This window comes from Meleagris gallopavo, chromosome 1 (assembly GCF_000146605.3).
Source record: "Meleagris gallopavo isolate NT-WF06-2002-E0010 breed Aviagen turkey brand Nicholas breeding stock chromosome 1, Turkey_5.1, whole genome shotgun sequence".
NCBI classification, from domain to species: domain Eukaryota; kingdom Metazoa; phylum Chordata; class Aves; order Galliformes; family Phasianidae; genus Meleagris; species Meleagris gallopavo.
In genome coordinates this window covers 144,105,847-144,111,326 of record NC_015011.2, presented here as the reverse complement: position 1 = coordinate 144,111,326, position 5,480 = coordinate 144,105,847, and the positions used below count along the sequence as shown (strand labels likewise).

At 39.2% G+C, this 5,480-nt stretch overlaps 1 long non-coding RNA gene across 2 annotated transcripts; it reads left to right on the top strand.

Annotated features, from left to right (window-relative positions):
* Nucleotides 1-6: 6 nt before the first annotated feature.
* LOC104917441 lies at nucleotides 7-5,235 on the top strand. Of its 2 annotated transcripts, none has more exons than XR_796858.2 (2): nucleotides 7-253; nucleotides 4,189-5,235. It is a non-coding gene; the product is annotated as an uncharacterized LOC104917441 (long non-coding RNA). The 2 variants fall into 2 exon arrangements; XR_004162566.1 differs by having other exon boundaries at nucleotides 1,312-5,235.
* Nucleotides 5,236-5,480: the final 245 nt, after the last annotated feature.

The following is a 5,480-nucleotide window of genomic DNA, read 5'->3' as shown; positions in this document are numbered from 1 at the left end:
GGAAAGGGAGGATTCGGGACTGGGGGCGGCCGCTGCTCTCGGGGAGCAGCCGAGCGTTTCGCGCCCTTCGGGGGGAACGTGGAGGGGAGGATACCGGGAAACTTGGTGTCTGACTTTGTTCTCTCCGCAGCGACCCAAAGCGAGTAACTCGGTGGTATTTTTGCAGTATCGACATGGGCGGCAGAAAATGCGGGAGCTTGTTGTGGATGTTGCAGTGAATGTTCGTGGGGAAAGTTGCTTTTCACAGGAAATGGTAAGCGCTTATCTTGTATTAATATTTTTTAATGCAGAGCTCGTGCTTTTGAGGCAGAGCCTGAGAATTTGGTCGTGCACTGAATTTCAAAGACTTTCCTGGGTTTGTGGGCATGTTTAGCAGCCCACAATTTCTGCCATTTAGGGGAGAGTGATACCCATTTTTTTTGAATGTTCATTTGTCTGACAAAAGCAGCTGGGTGCTGAAGGACTCTTCAACATGTTTAAATCATGTATTTTTTTTGTTCTTCAGTGAAGTTCCTTTTCAGTTTAAAGAAACTCTTGTGTTTTCAAGGTATTATTCTTGGGTTTTCTGTTATGTGCCAAGTAAGGTAGACTTCACATTCATATCATGCACCACATTTAAGAGGGGATAAAATGTGCTTTCAGTTTTTGAGTTTAGTGCTCCAATGCTTAATTTGAAACTCAGGTCTGTAATAAGCAGCTGTAACTTACTAGGGTAACTTACAGCCATTACTGGAAACTTTCTGACTGCATGGCAGGCCCATCTAAACCCAATGGGAGGAACCCCCTCTTGAGGCAAAGGGTATCTGTGGCAGTAACAGTAAATGTTACGATCTGTATGCAAAGTAGAAAACATTACACACCAGCTGCTTTTTTATAAGGTGCTTTCTGGAATTCAGAAGGGTAATAAAAGCTGCTGAATGTAATTTTTAAATTCTTAATTATCCAAATTGAGCATTAACTTTGCTTATATTTGCTTAAAATGTAAGGCCTTACCCTTTTTTTTATTACTGTGATACAGCTTGCCCTTACAGCTGCAGATTGGTCTTTGAAAAGGAATAGTTATTTTTACGTTTGGAAATTTTGATGCGGTTCTGAAAATGATACGGGAAAGGTAGTTGATGCATTTTCACAAATGGGCCTTTCTGCTATTGTCGGCATTGATTCTAATGTCCCTGGTACTTTGTGTGAGAGTCCTGGACTGAGTTAGTGCGCTGCTTAAGCTAACTTGAGAGAAATGGAGGCTGAATATTGGTTCTTGAAAGTGTACAACTCAAAATCTGACCCAATACTCACTTTGTTCTTTTCTTTCAGCAGGAACAAAGTAAACAACATATCTTGAATTACTAAAAAAGCTGGTTGCGTCAGAGTAATGTCAAAGTGCTTACAGTGCAGGTAGTGATATATAGAACCTACTGCAGTGAAGGCACTTGTAGCATTATGTTGACAACTGCCTCAGGAGATCTTGCAGGACTTCAGAGATTGGAAAGGTACTGTGTGGTGGTGTCAAGTGCTTTTTGTACTAAGGTGCATCTAGTGCAGATAGTGAAGTAGATTAGCATCTACTGCCCTAAGTGCTCCTTCTGGCATAAGAAGTTATGTCTTCATCCAGTCACTCAGGCTATTACTGTAGATGTTCCAGTAGCTTTCTGCTTTGCAGTCTTCTGTTAGTTTTGCATAGTTGCACTACAGGAAGAATGTAGTTGTGCAAATCTATGCAAAACTGATGGTGGCCTGTTATAATCTACATCAAGGAGTCTGAAAGCTTTCTGCTGATTATGGGATGTTTTGTGGCCTTTCTCACTTAACAGCAGACTAGTGGATGACAGCTCTTGTAGCACTAAAGTGCTTATAGTGCAGGTAGTGTTCACTAATCTACTGCATTATAAGCACTTAAAGTACTGCTAGCTGTAGAACTACATATTCAGCATGTTTTGCAATTTGTTGTTAAATTGAACACTGTTCTCTGGTTAGTTTTGCAGGTTTGCATCCAGCTGTATGATACTCTGCTGTGCAAATCCATGCAAAACTGACTGTGGCAGTGACAAGTCAGTCAGTAAATGTGGAGAAATTGTACCCCTTTCTACACAGGTTGGGATCAGTTGCAATGCTGTGCGTTTCTGTGGTATTGCACTTGTCCCGGCCTGTTGAGGTTGGTGGAGATAGAGGCTGAAACACTTCGTAGTGGCAAGGAATTTCTCCCTCTCTCACTGATCTAGGAAACCTAAAAGCCTTACCTTTCTCCTTGAAGAAATGTCATGTAATTTCCAGTGTAACTAGATGTTCATTTTCTGTATCTGAATTGTTTGTATGTACCAGATTTTTGCTGATAATTATTTACTGAAGTCCTTGAGTATGGGACTTGGGGAGGGGAGGGATCTTAATTTGTTTTGATTTGTTTCTTTAAAAAAAAAAGTCTTCTATTAAACTGAGCTGAATGTATATTTACAATTTCTTCTCCATTACTTTGTTGGGAAGAAATGAATCCTAAGGAACAAAATCTGAGCTTGTTTCTCAAATTCAAATTACATGGATTAATAGCTTCTGTATTGGTTTTTAATTTTTAGTATTATCAAAACTAGATGTTCTTATTAGTAATATAGGAGCACACTTTTAATCTTGATTACTCATCCAGATTTTGTTAAGTTCAGGAGTAGTAAAGAATGTTGCAGACAGGGTCTTATGATGCCTCAGCTATGGCATCTTTAATACTAGTTAGGTGTCTGCATCTTGTGAGGCATCTGCGTTTGTGGCGAGTGTAACACTGGTCATCTTGCAAGCTATGGAGTAATTCACTTAGCATATGATGCATAGCAATAAAAATAAAAACATCTCTAGAGATATCTGAAGAGCTTACCTGTACAACTGTTTCAAAAGGCTGGAGACAGATTCAATATCTGGCTTCATAAGGAAGTATAAATGTAAAATCTGTAAGTGGAGCATTTGACACAGTCTTTGGATGAGCCATGTGCTAGAGAGCTACACTTGTAGCTTACTTATAGCTTACTTATTTTCTAAAGTGGGCTTTCTAAGTAATAGTGCTGTAAATTCTAAGTAGTATCCAATTTGTTGGTCACAGCTGACAAACTCTGTAGTCTTCTAAAAAACCTGTGTGGTAGAGGAATTAAGACTATTTGAGTCAATGCTGCCCTTGCTGTCCTTTAAATTAAAGCAGAATGTTAAGCTAAGTGGGTCGTTGTTCCCAAGACAGTGTTTTCCAGAGTCTGTCAATGTATGTCATGATGCTGGCTCAGAATTTTCTATTATTCCAGTGTCTAGCGAAATGTTGTCATTTCTTCTAAATTTCTTTCTGAAGTATCCAAGCAGTCTTAGATTTTACTTTAGTGCCCTTTTTCTTCTACTCCTGAAGTCCTCAGACAGGTTTCTTATCCAAAATACTCTTTCCCAAATGTAAAATTTTCTTTAGTTCTGCAGATTTACAGGAAGTTTTGCTTCAGTGAGGTCAGGTAAAGAAGGCAAGTGTCTCATGTCATGATTCCTCTTCAGTAATTTCCTGTAGTAATCTGCTAGCAATAACAGAGTTAGCTCCTTTTTGGATTAAAAAGCCATGTACTTTCTAGCATGAGTTGAAATACAACAAGTGTTTTAATACATGATTACATTTTATATTGTCATGTGAGCAGTATATTTTGAAGTATATGTCTTAGATTCCGACAATGAAACTTCTTAAAACTGAATGTTTATAAAAGCAATTTTTATTCCATGGAATTTTGAGTTGTCCCATTAGATTTGATAGAGAGGACCTACATAGCTTTTTTTAAAAAACGTTTGTGTAAAAAATAGAATGACAGAAGTATTCCTGATCCAATCACTTAATTTTTTTACTTGTCCAGCCTGAACAGAAAGAACAACAAGAAAAAAGGAAAAAAGAAAACCTGACAATTTGTACTCATCTACAAGTATTTTTTTCATATTCAAGTGCAAAGACTCAATTTCACAAATGTCATACACCATTTTAAAGATAATGGCTTGTTATGCTTTGTCAGGGGCAGTTACAATAGTGCCTGTGTAAACTCCAATAACCATCTTCTGCGTGCTTTCCATACAGATTCATCTCACTAATTGTAAAACTTGTACAATCAGAGGCTTATTAAATGCTTTTTTTTTAAAAAAACAAACTTGTATGTACTGAGTATTGACTCATTCTAATGTGTTGCTATTGAATCTTAGATTGGCTTTGGTTGGAGACGTTGAAGATCATACAGTTCCACCCCCCCTCACCATGGGCGGTGTTGTCGACCACTGGATCAGACTGCCTGGGGCACCCATTTTTACTGCAGGGCTGGGGTATCCACAACTTCTCTGAGCAACCTGTTTGAGTGCCTCACCACCTTACGAGTAAAAAAATTTCTTCCTAACATCTAACCTTGATCTACCCTCTTATTGAAAGCTATTCCCCTTATTGCTATTACTTTGTAAGTGCTTGTAAGATCCCTTAAAGTACTGAAAGGCTGTAGTGAGGTCTTCCTCGAGCCTTCTCCAAGCCCGGTTTTTTCAACCTATCCTTATAGAGGTGCTTTGATCATATTTGCGGCCCCCCTGGATCCACTCAAGCAGCTCTGCATCTTGTGCCGGAGGCCCCTGTCTCAGATCATATTTCAAATGTGGCTTTACAAGGGCAAAGTAGAGGAGGACATGGACCTACCTCAATCTGCTGGCCTCCCCTCTGTTGCAGCCTATGTAACTGTTAATCTTCTGGGTTGTAGGCACGCACTGCTGGGTCATGTCTGACTTTTTGTCCACGGGGACCCCTCGAAGTCTTCCACAGGGCTGCTCAGTGAGTTCTTTTTCCCAGTCTGTACTCATCTGGGATTATCTTGACCCATGTGTGACACCTTTCACTTGTCCTTGTTAGACCTCATTAGATTCTCGTGTGCAGGCTTTGAGTGTGTCCCAGGTCCCTCTGAATTATCTATCCCTTCTACTGTGTTAACTTCACTCAGCTTGATGGATTGGTAGATTTCTGTTGACTGTACAGTAAGCTTTGTACATCAAGTTCTTTGTAAATTATTCAAGTGAAGAAAAAAATAAGTCCTAAGAAGTAGTTGTTAGTTCTGTGTATTTTAGTTTTGTTGAAGTTGAGACATTGGTAATGAGAGTAATATTGCTGCTGTTAAGTCCATCTGGTTTTATTGAAATAAATTGAGCCCTGTCAGTCTTATTTCTGCAGAGGTTGACTGGAGTGGGATGGTTAGGCAGCTAAAAAGAGTAGTTTGAGAAAAAAAAAAATCTGTGGAAATGACATTTAAAAGCACCAGAGTAGGTATTCTCTGCAGATATGTTCTGATGAGTCTATTAAAATAGCCCCAAGTAGACAGAAAGCTTATATGGGCCTTGGTATGGGTAATTTTTAAGTGGTCTCTTGCTATGTAATTAGCCTGAGCCATATGTACTATGTAAACTTAGCACTAATAAATGCAAGCCTGCATAGAATCCTAGCATTTCCATAAAATGTTTTTTCT